Raw genomic sequence first — 15207 nt, 5'->3', positions numbered from 1 at the left:
CTGTAAGTAGGCATTTACATTAAATACCCACCAACTTAAAAACTGAGAAAAATTAACTTGCTTAGCAAAAGGATGTGCCTCATAAAGCCAGTATTGGATTTTTCCAGGGGAGATATATTGGTACATTAATAGGAACCCATGTGGGAAAACGTATTTATTTATGTGAACGCGAGAGAAAATTGTTTCTCGATTAAAATCTCCCAAATTACATATTCAAATATTAATTTGTCTAACATTTTACCTTCAGAAAAGTCTTACCACAGCATCGGAGAAAATACAGCATTACCAAGTCCACTGCACTCTGCATTAACCTCTGCAGAAAATGTTTGTGTAAGACAAACACTGAAACTCAACAGTACTCTCAAGAAAGAACATGCAATATCTTGAAACCCTGGAGCTTGCATGACAATTTTCATCATAGCCTGGAGCAGATCAGGAACTGATTTACCTCTAAAGCTGTTCCCACCAGGCTGCAAGTCCCAGAAATGGGTTTTGATGCAAACTATTTTCCCTACTTCCCTCTTTTTTGAAGGGGCCAGAAGGAAATCTGCTATTCCTGGAAGGACATGATTCATATATCTCCCTTCCTCATCCCACACCTTGCACTTGGGTGACTACCATAGTATTTTCAACTGTATCTCTTACTGTCCCAGACGATCAAGAAGCAAGAGAAATGGCCCACCTTCTGGCCAGGAGGGAGGCATAGGTGAGACATCTAGTCATTTAGGCTGATCAAGTGTAGAGTTAGATCAAGGCTGGGTGTTCAGCAAATGCCTCTGGGTTTTGGTTTGGAAAAGACAGTTTTGCCTTCTGATAACTTATTTTCATGCTCAGAGCTACTTTTCCCACACACACACACAGAAAATACAAAAATAACTTATTTGTTTGGACCTCTGGACCCATCCCTTAGCAGGAGCAGAGCAGGTGCTTTCATGAGAAAGAAGCGTCTCGCTGCCATCAACACAGGCTTTTTACAAGAGGAGCTTGCACAAATAAGTTAATTTGCTACAGTCTTTAAAAAGCAGGCAACTTATCATATCCAGCCATGCAGCAGGCACTGGGCAGGGAAGATAAATTTCTTCATTTTTTACAGTTAAATCTTGCTAATTAATACCACATTGCTGCTTGCTAGAGAGAATTTCCACTGATACCTAATATTTCCCACATGTACTCACCAGAAGGGAATGTCTCTCTAAAACACAGGCATTAACTTTCCCTGCTTCTCCAGAGCATCAGTTTTGAGAAATGGACCTTTTATTAGTGCTGTGTGAAGGGTCTTGGTAGACCTCCTTTTTGGAGAAATATTTCTCCTGTGTAGTTATTTATAGGCAGATCCAGTCAGAGTTGTGGCCAGCTCACCATCTGAGAGCAGAGATTTCATGAGGGCACAGGAGAGTTAAGTAGAAGACTCTGACCTTGTCTTAAGACACTTAACTAATATGTACATGGGACTGCAGGTCCCCTGGGAGATTATTAATGGTTGCAAATTGAGAGAAGCTGAAATCCTCTCTTCCAACTAGTCCACCAGGACAGGAGACGTTTTTCAGTCCAGAGGTTTAAAAATGCTAAGGGTAAGATTGCAACTTTCCTTCTGTACTTGCTGGCTGACATCTCCTTACTTGGTGATTCAGAAGAGCTTTGCATCTGAAGCTTCGATTCTGAGGAACCTTTCTTATAATGCCTAGCAAGTGACTCGGTGCAGGAGGAAAGGACTTGGGAAAGGGAAGAAAAGGAAGAAAGGAAAAATGCTCTCACCTAAGTGACTTGCCTGTATGGATACCCTGATACTGCCTACCACCGAGGTCATAAAGCAAGATAAAGCACACATCTCCCATGTGTCACTTTCCAGCTGGGTAGAGGACATATATAAAGAGGTCTGCACCCAGGGAGTTGGGAGGAAAGCAATGTCCCCACCAGACTGAAACAGCTGAGGAAACCATGCATCTGGGACTAGCTCTCAGCTGGGTGATGTCTTCTCGCATGGTTCCATATTCTGGAGATTCCCCATGGAACTATGTCCCACTCATGCTGGGCCCTACCTAGCCGTAAAAGTGCCCTAAAAGCAACTCCTTATTCTTGGCTTTCTCATCACAACAGCACTGTTGCTTCTCTGCTCTGACAGTAGAAAACAACTTAGCTGGCAGGGACAAGAAGTGAGCTAAGGAAGTGATAAGGAAGGCTTGGACAACAGAACAGGTGCATACTAGAAATCCATGTTAAATAATTATCAATATGCTAATTGATTGAGGACTTTTGAATATAAAACCATTAGCATGTGTAGGTAAAATTAGATCTTTCAACACACTGCAGGTTCTGATGTTTCCAAACACTGCTTTAATTCCTAAATGGAATAAACAATTTAAAAGGTTGAGATTTTACTGCAAAATCCCTCTTTCCCAAACTCTCAGCTTAGCAGAGTACTGCTCAAACACATAATCTAAACTTTATGATAATGTTTATTGAGGTTTACATCAGTAATGCCAAAGCAACCCACAATAAAGTAGGCAGCACACATTTGGCTTTAAAAATGCTGAAGCCAAAACACTAACGCTGCAAGTGGCAAGGTCCATTAAAAAGAAAATGAAGGTTAATATGTTTGTGTAAAGCCAAAACGGAATTTAACAGAGAAAGTCGTGAAGCAGCATTTTCTGTCACTGGAACAAATCACCAGGAGGACTGAAATGCACTGTCTTGACATTATTAGAATGATCTGGGCAAGGTGAAAAGATTTGTCTTGACACATATTCATGAGTGGATAATTTTGCTGAATGGATTTTCTGAGGAAAAGCTTTTTTTACTTTTTTTTTTTTTTTTTGATGGTTCTACTTAATAAGCCAGTAAGAAAGACCAGTGAAGGGCACTAAAGCAAGCCTCAAGATGCTGAGCCTCCACTACTCTACTGTCTCTGGCAGCAACATTGGTATTATTGTTAGTTTATTCCATTTGATTATGAGCCTTGTCATTTTTCAGTTTTTTGAGATTTTTCCTTAAATTTTCTTGTTTTGGAGTTTTCACAGGCCAGGAGAATTCCAAGATGCTGCTGCAGATGAAGAAATCCATTATTTAAAATAGGTAGGTGACTCCTTTCTCAAAACATTCCACAAATCACAGGTTTTTCCACAGGAGGTGAATTTTATGGCAATTGTCCTGGTTTTGTTAAAAACAAGACCAGTTTCTCTTTCAGTGAATTTTCCTCTCAGCTAAGTGCCTTCTAAGCAACTGTACTTTTCTGAATTTTTTGCCTGCATTTTTTTTCGGACACAGTGCTTGGTGCTGATATCACCAAGGTCAAGACCAATGGAATGCTGAAGAAGCCTCATGTTTAGATTTATTGCTATGACAGCCAAGAATTCCACACATCCCATAACTGAGAGGGGCGTGTTTGAGGAGAGGCAGACAGGACAGGTGACTAAAACTGACCAACTGAGTATTCCATCCCATAATCATCATACCTACAATATAAGAGGGTCTAGCTCTCTTCGACCATGGCAGACATCTAGAGAGGACCCTGTGACCCAGTGCCTGTGATGCCCGAGGCCCTGCATCCCTGCAACCAGGTTCCGGTTTGCTGTGAGGTTCCACCCATGACTTCTGGGGGCCTGAGCTGCACCTGCTGGAGCCACCAGCTCTGCACACCCAGCTCCTGCTGCTGGAGTGATGCCAACTCCTTATCGAGAATTCGAGATTGCTTTTGTATATTTTGTATATATATTATCTATTTATTAGTAACGTTAGTAAAACCCTTTAAAACTCTCCAACTTGAAGTCTAAGTCTCTCTTCCTTCGCTCTTATCTTCCTTATCATCTTTACAATCTAAAGGAGGGGGTGGAGGGAACGTGACAGGCTAACAGAGAGTGTCTGCCACGGTTTATTGTCGCCTTGCTTTAAACCTTGACAGCAAGAGAATGTGTGGTTTCCCATCCTCTGGCTGCTGCTAAGTTCTCTAATTATTAATAACTTTGGTAATTACAGCATTGGGCTGAACTTCAGTGAAGACAAATGGTTACAAGTTCTACAGCCATAGGTCAGGGGATGTCACTGATGTGTAGTTCTGCACAAAGTGGTCATGCGAGCTGCTGCACTTGGGGCAGGGAAATGTGGGTTCAAACCTGGAGTCTGCAAGGAGGCCAGTGCTGGATAAATCTCTTTTTCCTTCTCCTAGGAGAGCAGTGCTTACCAGTGAGCTATGTGAGGCAGGTCACATCCTCTGGCTGCAGATATATGGCAGGTGCCGCAAGGTCAGTGCCCTCAGAGGTGGCTAGCAACTGGAAAAAAAGGCAGCCAGAGAGCAGGAAGAGATGAACATCTGTCATTTAGTGGAAATGAAGATGAGTAAAGGCTACTCAAGACAAGAAGGGCAGAGAAAAACACGTAGAGGTGAACACAGGCAGATGATGAAATACAAGCTCTTCAAATGGGCAATTTGCAAGAAGTCTTCAGGTTGATGAGTCTTTCAACCTTGCTCGGTGCAGCCACGGTGAGGAGTGAAGCAGGCTGTTGTTGTTGATCTGGGACGTGCAGGTGATGAACTGGCCCTCTTCTGCAAGGCGATGGACCGTAATACCTGGGTCTCAGAGTGCCGCACTCTGAGCTTGCACTTGGAGCTGTTGTTATGCCTTCCTTGAAGAAAACTCCTAAAATCCTGTCTGCTCCACCATGGGAGGCTTCGAGCCTAAATAAAGTGGCAGGGAATTTTAGGCTTGGTCGACACATGTGCACACTGAGTTTACTCTTCCAGCGTTACAACAGTCTAACTCCTGCACTGCATCGCTCACCCTAGAGAAGGTCAGGACCACTGTAACCACTGCACTAACAGAGAACAGAAAAACAGTTTTGTGTAAGTCATCCTCAGACTCCAACACTGCAGAGTCTGGGAAGCACACGAGTACTTCTGTGGACACCAGTGCTGCTTTCTGGGCTTCAGTATTGCCCTGGGCTTCAGACTACACATGTGCCATAAGTAGAGCCAGAAGGTAAATCCAGACCTTGTGTGCTTTAGAGCTGGGGTAATTAATAAAGTGAGAGTGCAACTGAAGCGTTTCAGTAAAGCTGATAGCAGACAAATCTCTGCTGGACCTATTCTCCGAAGCAAATCTGCAGAGAACCTCTAAGGGGCCATTACGGCTTGGCAGCCTTCTCAGTAGGAAAGCAGGTGGGAACCAATCTCTGAAAGCATGCCTCAGGAAATCTCCTCTCAGCTCCTACAGAGACCTCCACTCCCTGCTGCTTCTGCTTGACATTTACCAACAGATCTTCCCAGGCAGCCTCCTACCTGCTCAGCTTTTTTGGAAATCTGGCCACTAAAGGGGAATTCAGCTCCTTCAGAAAACCTGCTATGAAGGGAGTGTAATGTAAATGTGCAGACACCCATGGGAAGGTCCTTGCTGGTTCCAGTGAGCTTTGGTCCATACTGATTCATTTCTCTTCTCTATTCTTGGCAAAATGTCATGGTTCTAGAGATCAAGGTAAAACAGGGTCATGCACTTCACCACTGATGTAGCACAAAGAAAATACATGCAGTCCAAAGAATGATTGAAGTCACACTCTTGGTTCTTAACGTACTTTAATTGAAGATATCAAAGAAGAATAAATTTTGTTATCAGACTCAGCAGGAAAAGCTAAGTTGGAAGGAGGTGGTTCTTTATTAATTCACATGGCTGTATATCACACATAATGTCTGGTGGAAAATGAAGTGTTTTAACTTGGAGAGAAATATTAATTATAGCTGAAAATAAACAGTGTCTGCTATTCTCACACCAACATTTTTTCAGCAATATGTCTTAGAATCTTAAAGGAAACATTCTAATTGTTAACTTCAAAGTAATTGAACTGTTACAATTTCTGAGGAGGAGCATGTTTTCAACCATACACACAAAATAAAATCCCCACATTTCAGAGAGAAACCCAGCAGACTGGATCCCATTGCATTTGGTGTGAACAATGGGATGGTGCTAAATCTGCTAAGAGCTCACCACTGAACCCAGAATTGGCAAAGCCCTGTTCTTGTAGCATTTTGGATCATTAAACACCTTGATCTTTCCAAGCTAATGTGCTCTAACATTTGGCAAGGACACTGAGCACGGAAAATATAAATGTCTGAGGACATAGGACTGAAGGAACAGGCCTACCCTGGGTGTGATCAACTGACCCTGAGCCATGCATCAACACAGGGATGGTCTAGTCCCAAAGACCTACAGACTCAAACTTATGTCTCTGAATTGGTCATGAGGTCCCTTCAGAATTACATTGCTGCTTCTTGAGTTGAAAAACCAGAGAAAGAAATTGCTCTGAGAGAAAGGCTAGAAAAAAAGCATGAATCCAGCTGTCTCAGCACAGGCTGGGGTCTTCACAATTGCCAATGGCAAGGACCTCCAAGGTGCAACCACATGCTGGGTGCGATGACAATAGAAACAAGATTTCTTGGTGTCCCTCCCTCTTTTGTCCCTATGCAAAGAGTATATTTTCAAGCTGGAAGAGCTGTGATGTGCTGAGCTGTTACTGAAAGCCAGAAACTCTCTTTTCCTCTTACTGTCCTGATGAGCCAATGGTGCTACTGCAGTTCTGGGTAAGCTTCCAACACCTGTGAAAAGTTAAGTGTCGTCTTCTTCCTGCTTTTCATTTCTTACTGATTTTGTTATTTCTTTACTTCTGCTTCCAGGAGAATGACTTGCAAGCTCTACCTGGGCTACTACCAGGTAGCATGCATTAGTTAGGTGACTGGTTAGAGGTGTCAGAGCTGAAATGTTAAGGTAATTTGTATTCATTGGGCCTTTCCAAAAGACAAGGTAATTTGGGGGATGATTGAAGCTGTGGACAATTCATTAGATGCACATCTTAAAGGAAAATGTGCCAGACATGAGAATCTGATATGCTTCTGAATACCCGGAATTTATGTAATATTACTATGGAAAAAAATATCTTTCACGGTTATGTATTTTGGAAGATTTGCCTTTGGCTGTGGGAAATTGGTACCTGGTCTGGGTCATGGTGGATCTGACACTCAGTTAGATGAGTTGGCACGGGTGTACTAGGAACTGAAAATCTAAGTCCTGTTTCCACCAAAGTATACCATGAAATTTGGAATATATCTTCTAATTGTATATTAATTCTTGTTATACTAAGAAATGCAAAACAAGATGGTATTAATTCAGATAGTTTATTTTCTCAAATATCAAGGACAAATTAAGGTTCCCACCAGTGTCACGCAGTGAGATACGTTTGCATCTGACATTGAGAAAAGCCTGCCTTGTGCATGCAGCTTTCTCTTTGAAGGGCATTTTACCAATTCTCGCAGTAAGAAACAGAGTTCCACAAAACATGAGACCTCTGAGGCATCTTAGCCTCTCTTGTACATGACAGCACCTCTAATTCATGAGAAGGATGATGCACGTCCATTACAGACCACTGATGCCTTCTGGCAGACCAAGCCAAACTCATCATCTCCAGGTGGTGAAGAAATCTGGCACTCTGAAATACACTCAGCTCTGACACCATCCTATCAGAAACATGAACTGGAACAAACCGTGAAATGCATCACTGCAGGTTGACAGAGGTATAGTGCTTTGATGGAATCAAAACTCCCCTGTGGGGTCAACTGGCTAGGTTGCAAGAAAGTGCAAGAAGTACTTGTGAAAATGAGAAGTTTCTGCTGATTGTTCTTCTTTTTCTCCTCCTAGCTCAAACAAAGAGCAACTATCCTCTTATCACTTCACTACCACCTTTTACCTACTAAAAAAATCATTGAAAGTCTCTGCTCAGTCTCTTCTTTCCTAGGATAACCAGTTTTTCCACACCTACTGGATGTTACAGATAGTCCCTCTTTCTTGCTCTTCTGTGCTGGACTTTTTTAACTGCCTCTAAGTAGTTCTTGAAGCACAACTTCAAAATCGGGCACAACACAAGTCAAGACATTGCCAGTTCCAAGGTAACTGGAGCAACAGCACTGTCTTTCAAGTTGCACTCCGGTTTGCACCTCTCCAAATCAGGTCTTTTTCCTAGAGCATCCTCCATACCCAAAGGTTTGTCCTTTGCATCCCCACACCCAACATCTTTGTGCTTCTCCATGTCATATCCACATCTTCATTTTTAGGCTGCTGAATTTCCTGCCTTGTGTGTCTTTAACAATTGTCACTTGAGGGACTGCAAACCATTTCCCTTGTTCACCCAGGCCAGCCTAACCAAATCCTGTCCCCTCAGTGTCACCCTCAATCTCTCAAACTTTGTCTGGGCCATGTCAGTTAATAATTTCTGTATTTAGTAAATTTATTAATTAGAATCAACAACTGCTAGTGCTTCCTGGTGACTTCACTCAAACTGTATTTACTTGCTTTTTGGTGGCAGCATCAGAAGACTTCATTCATGTCAACTGGTACCCTCCCTGGTATCCACCACTTTCCCCTTCCCCTTCAAGCAGGTCACCCAGGCAAAGAAATGCCATCACTTTGTTCTGGCATGACTTGTTCTTGATAAATGCAAGTTGACTGCTTTTACCCCTCCAATTAGTCTTCATTAAGGACTTATGTAAGAAATGAGTGGATGTCAGTGCCGTCCTGGGTGTCATAGCTCGGCCGATGAATGTAGGAGTCTCTAACTCTTTCCTTTCAAAATAAGCGTATCTCCAGTGCTGTGGGCTTGCAGGCATGCCCCAGGAGATCTCAGAGATAACAGGTTCAGAAAGGAACACTTGATTTTTTTTTCTTCCATTCTTGTTTCAAAAACAAATTTCCTTTGAAATTAATGCATTCAGATGTAGCCTATTTTTGTGAAATAGCATTTTCAAGGAGAAACATGTCCTGTCACACACTCTATCCCTAACTCATCTGAAGAATAATGCAACATTTTTCTTTCTGTTTTGTTTGGTAAAGCTTAGGTGAAGAAGATTGCTTGTATTTCCCCCACTCATGATATCTGGTATGTTGATGAAGTGCTGTTCTCTGGCTGTGAAAGAGTTTGGTCTCAATGGATCTTAAAATACTTAACATAAGCATCTTAATTGATCTTGGGTGGAACTAAACTTGGGTAATTTCATCATTGTCTTTGCTGAGAGCAGAGTTAGACTGGAAAATGTTTGAACTTGGCACAAATCAAGTGAATCAAGAGCCTTTCAATACTTGGTGATAAAATCTGAATGCCTGATCAGCTGCAAAGTCTCAGCTGTCCTGCCTCCTTCCAAGGTCTGGGTATAAGATGTTTAATTTAAAAAGTTCTTGTTAAATGGCAGCTTTTAGGTCAATGCTCAGCTTGGGATAATAAACACATCTTTCTAGTCGTCTCTGGGGGACTAATTAGATCTTCAGTCAAGTGAAGTGTTTGTCTGCCCACAGGCCAGGGCTGTGTTGGTATCTGGCAGTTTTTACAACACCAAAGCACTTGGCTGTTGGCAAGGAGTGGATGGGCGATGACCTCCTGTGAACTATGGATTTCCTTTGACATAGACAGAATGAAAGAGCTGGAGGTGATGGAAAGAACCTTTACCCAAAGGGAAGATGGCACACCATGACCAAAGCAACTAATCTCCTCCTCAGCCTGCAGACTGACTCGAGACAACAAACTCTCAAGAACGCAAAAGAAGGAGATTAAAGACAAGATTAACTGTCCTGGTGCCCAAGGATGTGGGATGAGCATCTGGATAAAAAGTCAGTCTACATCTGAAAGGAGACCCCAGAGAGTGACAAGAGGGCAGAACGGAGGAGAACTCAGCTGTCCTGCCAGTCTCAGTGTATTGCCTCTTGACTCAGTGTGTTCAGACAGGAACATGGTTGAGTCCCCTGACTTAAGGCTTCTCCTGTTATCAGAGATTCCTCAGAGCATCCTTGCTGGCCAGGTGACCTCCTACTCCCAGCAGCTAAGTTAGTGCATCAGAGACTCACCCAGCAGGCTGCAAGTCACAAGCAAGGTCTGCACCAGGGCTGCTTCTGCCAAGCAACCTCAGTGTCAGTGTACCCACTCGTAACAAAGTGGGGGAAAGCCAGCAGAGGAAGCCTTGACACAGTTTTTCAATACATCTGATTGTGTCTGTCCCACTGTCCCAGTGTTTTCCATCCTTTTGACCCACTGCAAAGACCATCTTCATTAACAGCATTTCACTGAGAGGTCTGGCTCCTAGCCAGAGGACTACATTGCTGGCTGGCTGCTATTAGCATGGAAGGGATTTTTTACCACACTGTGAACCTTCTCTGTACAGCTTTCCAGGACAAACTCCCTTGTAATGCCTTTTCAGACACAGTTTTCAGGAGAAAGGACAATTAGATCCATGTTAGGTGAACTTCTGCATGAGTGCAGTCCGTCTCTCCCTGTACATCAAGTTTCTCATCTGTAGATTTCCCCCATGTGAAGGTTTTTTAGTAGACCAACACAGCAGGTTGGTATACTGAAAAAATAGAGGCTTTTTCTCAGCAGATTAGGCCTAACAGGCCCTCAGGACCTAGAGACCCTGATAATCACTTGGTTAGGCACTCTGGTTATATGGGAAAAATATGAGATGACAGGATATATCATATTAATATGCTTCAACTCCCTACATTCCTACTGCATGGACCTCTGAAAACTAGGAAATGTTCCACATACTGAAATAAAATATTTTCATTTCTTTTCCTATCGAAAACTATTTGCTGATCCAGACTTTTGCCAGATTTTTTAATCTGCTTCACCTTACTGCTAACTGTGACTTAAGGACAATTTATGATTCAAGTCAAGAACTTGATTACATTTAGTTTACTGGTGACAGAATCAATTCATTCTGGGTAGGAAGAATGATGCATTGCTTGTCAGCCCCATACTGGTCCATGGATTATTGAGAAACCTAGTGAGTGTTCTTGTATGTTTTGAAGTCATGGGTTTTCTGCTTAAATAGCTTCATAATTACTGAAATTCAATATTCCTATCCTCATTGGAGGCTGTGGGAATTCTCACACAGAGGAATGGAGTGAACATATCCTGGCTTGCAAAGTTCTAGTACATAGATCACAAGAGGACATACATATGACTGTTCAGGTTTCTGCAGTAGGAATAACACTTCAGTACAGCAAAGGAGGAGACTGTGTGGTGGGCTGGTGAGACAGGAACATCTGGACCGTCACTCCTCTGTGAATTGCCTTTGATCCCCAACTTCTCATGACTGTCTCTCAGACACAGGCATCCTGAACGGGCATCCTGTGGAGTCTCCTTCTCTGGAGACATTCAAAACCCGCCTGGACTTGTTCCTGTGCGACCTCACCTAGGCGTTCCTGCTCCAGCAGGGGGATTGGACTAGATGATCTTTTGAGGTCCCTTCCAATCCCAAACATACTGTGATACTGTGATACGGTGATACTGTGATACTGAACAGCATCCTGCTCTACCACCACTTGTCAGGAAGAGCCTTAGCTGGGTGAAAGTATGGCAGTAAACCATCATCCCCCATGGCTTCTACCTTCCTCCTGGCCTATCTCCCACTGCAGGAGGTGTCTTCCCAGTAATGAGGCTGCCTGGTGGCTCAAACCCATCATCCCTTTCCAGGGTAATGGCGGTGAAAATGGACTTGGGCAGAGGCCATGTTGGTAACCAAGCAGAATCACCCTTGATCAGAAACTGAGCTTTTGATGTGATGTAAATACCAGCTATAGCAGAGAGTGGGGAGGACTCAGAGCAGGGAAATAAGTTGTTTTGAGAAAGTTTTAGAAGCAATATGGGTTGAAGCTTTTCCAGTACAACAGTCTTCCTCCAGAACAAGGCATTTCCCTCTCATTTTCTCAGAAGTATATGTCTTGATGAAACTAAAGACTAGAACAAGGGAGGTACAGAAAAAAAATCTTGGTAGGTTTCTCTTGGTAATACTAAGTCATCTCATCCTGCTGAGGTAAAGTAAATAAATTCCTCTTCCAACTCACCGATTTTCATTCATTTCACTTGAACTTTTAGGATAATATAAAATACTAATTTTAATATTATATTTCAGTGATGGTTTTAATATTTGCTGGTATAATGCTTTGTTATTATAGAATAAAAATGTGTGTACCTTATGGAAATAGAGCATATAGGTATTGTTGAAACAAAATTATTTGATGTCATCAAGAAGATCCAATTTGTTTATTCTCATTAGACATTTCTGGAGGAGGGAGAAGGAAGAGCATTTTATGTTGAAATTTGATTTAAAACAAAAACTACTTCTGAAATGTTAGGATTTTATCACTGGCTAAAAGCACTGGTATCTGGCAGGTGTTTCTGCCAAGAAATAACAAAACTAGGTGCAAAATGAAAAGGAATAAGGAGACGGCCAGTTGCCCATTGTCCTGTCCGGGGCTGCAGAGGTTACCTTGCCGGCCTGTAGATGTAACAGAGCTACTGCAGAAAACTGTCAGAAAATCAGTGTATTCAGGTCTACAAACTAAAAGTCTCAGCTTCATCTCTGAACCTCTTACTGTTGCTTTTTTCTCACCCTCCGCTAATGGCACTGCTTGAGTTCCTCTTGCTGCCCCAAGAGAGAGGATTAGGAGAGTGTTCTCTCCTTCCTTCTAGCTAGAAGCCTGTTCAACATTTTGCACATCATTGAGTGGGTCAGGGTGAAGGATGGCCTTGTCCAGACATAAGCTTCTGTCCCCATAAGCAGCCAAATTGAATGTGCACATAGGACTGAGACAATGGGCTGTAACTGAGCAGACTTTAGGCTGTGTCTGTGGAGATCTGTAAATATATAACCACATCGTGTGGACCTGAAGTTATGTTTGACTAGTTACATCCCATGGAAAGTTAATTCCTGTGCTGTCTATCTTTCAGGCACAACCCACATACATTCCCAGCGAAGACACAGCCTAAGGCTGAAAGAAATGTAACTCGAAAGTGCCCTAAACAGCAGAGCTGGATGAAGTTGGCATATGGATGAGGGAGGCTGGATGACCTTCACTCCCTAATGGATTCACTCCTGAGCTAAATACATCGAAGGCTTTGGCTGTATCTATTCATCAAACTAATGGTGTGATGGTAGATGCACTTATTGGATTAAATCAACACTAAGGCATAGGTTTAAGTTAACAAACAGTGAGTTCCCCAAAGTCCCTGAAGTATGTGATGTCTGCTGGCTGATCCTCCAAAACCAACGGGCATTGTGTCAGAAGATGTATCATAAAATGTCATAAAGACTTTTTAATGTATTATAAAAAAATTAGATAAAAGGCTTACTCAATGATGACCTTCACCTAAATAAATGCATACCAGAGTCTCAGACACAGAATCATAGAGTTGTTTTTGTTGTAAAAGACTTTTAAGATCATTGAGTCTAACCATTAACCTAACACCACTGGGAAGAGCCTGTCCCCATCCCTTTGATCCTGTCCACATAGGCACTGGGGTGTGCTGGGAGGTGCCCCAAATAATTCTCTGCTCCATGCTGAACCAGCCACAACCCCACAGACCCTCCTCTCGGAGTGAGAACTTCAGTCCTGTCTGAGACCCCAAAGAGGACATAGTGCCCAGGTGAGGCCTAATAGGTACTGAGCAGAGGCCGTCACCCCTGCCTGCCTCTTCCTACCCTGCATAGGAGAGAAAATAGGAGAAGACCCACAAGAGTGAGCCAAGTGCTGCCTGTGACGCCTCCATGGGAGGAAGGAGGGGAGCCCAGAGAGCTGGCCAGCAGGGCTGGGCTGTGAGGACAGCTTGTGGGACTTGGTTCTGAAACCTCTCAGTGGGGTGTGAGGTGCTACCGAGTGAACCCTCTTGCCATATGTGCCTGGAGATGCCTCTCACAGCCAGAGTGACCTGACAGGCCCCTGAGGAGATGTAGCCAAGGCTTCAGTGACTAGTGTGAAACACTGAAGCCGAGCACAAGATAAGAGATGGGGGGATGGAGTGGGCAGTGGCAATGTAGTAACACTGGACACATATGCTGGGGCAAGCACCATGGGTGAGGATCACCCATTGGAATGCCTCCTAGCAATGGACTATGATGGCCCCCAAGCGATGGATTGTGACTACATGTCCCCTGCTGCTTATATCCGGGCGCTGAGTCTCATCCAGCCCACAGTCCCACTGAGTGACTTCACAAGGTTTGGAGTGTTGAATGGGGTTGGTGGTGGTGCTAGTGTTGTGCTCGATGAGTTGTACCTTGCAGCTCTTCATCAGAGGATTTTCCCTGGCCCTGCCAGGTTCTGGCAGTCAAGGCACCCAGGAAACAGCTTGTAGCACCAGAGGTGAGCTGGGAGGGGACATCTCACCCTGGGGAACTGGGAAGGTTTCCCTCTGAAGGCACCTCGGCCTTTCTTCTACCTCTTCCCAGGCCAGCTAATGACTGTGGCCTCTCTTCCTTTGCTAGTGTGACACTGGCTGCTGCAGCACCAGAGGGAGTGGTTGCACATTCCCAGCTCGCCAGCTCCCCCCAGCCCACCACAACACATGGACAGCATGGCCACGGAGCTGGACAACCAATGCCATGCCTACACCAATTCTGCTACCTGTGCATCATGCCCAAGAACTCACCCTGTAAGAGGAGGGTGACCACCATCTTGCACTCAGTGCAGGGAGACAATGACTTTGAGGAGCAGGTCATCACACCATCTGCAGCACCATCAGTCACCACGCACTTGACAGGATCTTCTGGACACCCAGACACCCACAATCTCCATGGCCCTGCAACATCCCAGCTATCAGCTGCAGGGCTGGTGCCCAGGGCTGCTGTGTTTGGCCTCCATCCTCACATCTAGGTGCTGCTCTTCTGACAGCACGCAGTTCTGTTCCTGCCCATGATGCTCTGGCTGCAAGAGCAGCTGGGGCTAATGTTCAAGTGTGGCCACTGGGAAGCATCAGTGCACAGGCTCATCATGACCAACCTGTGCAACTTTGGCCTGGATGAGGAAACCCTGTGCCAGCTGCTATGGGCTGCCCTGGGCCTGTACACTAGCAGCTTTGTGCACTGGCTGATTGACACCGTTCTGGAGCAGTGCAGTGGGCAATTCTGATGGTGGACAGGCCTGGGGGACAATCATGCTGCTGAGGAGCGAGAGAGAAGCCCTGAAGCTGCCCCTGGCTCTGCTGCCTCCCAAAAAGGATCTCCTGGCCCCAGCTCAGCCCCCTTCAGTAACCCTGACAGATTTGAGGCAGAAGAGCTCCCCTTTGTGGGGGTCCAAGCAGCACTTGCTCTGCTCCCATTCCCACCCACAGGGAGCAAGAGGAGCTGCAGGAGGACTCAGAAGAGGCTAGGCTAGCACCATCCACATTCACCATGGCAGGGAATGCTCC

At 44.3% G+C, this 15207-nt stretch overlaps 1 long non-coding RNA gene across 2 annotated transcripts in view; it reads left to right on the top strand.

Annotated features, from left to right (window-relative positions):
• Window positions 1-13217, top strand: part of LOC135579159 (uncharacterized) — a 49953-nt gene extending 36736 nt beyond the window's left edge. For both annotated transcript variants that reach the window (XR_010471695.1, XR_010471694.1), the window contains 2 exons: window positions 3009-3072; window positions 12754-13217. This is a non-coding gene — a long non-coding RNA (uncharacterized LOC135579159). The remainder of the gene's footprint in view (window positions 1-3008; window positions 3073-12753) is intronic.
• Window positions 13218-15207: the final 1990 nt, after the last annotated feature.

The sequence above is a fragment of the Columba livia genome, chromosome 3 (genome assembly GCF_036013475.1).
Source record: "Columba livia isolate bColLiv1 breed racing homer chromosome 3, bColLiv1.pat.W.v2, whole genome shotgun sequence".
NCBI classification, from domain to species: Eukaryota; Metazoa; Chordata; class Aves; order Columbiformes; family Columbidae; genus Columba; species Columba livia.
Note: the sequence above shows the minus strand (reverse complement) of the source record. Positions and strands in the feature narration are given on the sequence as shown.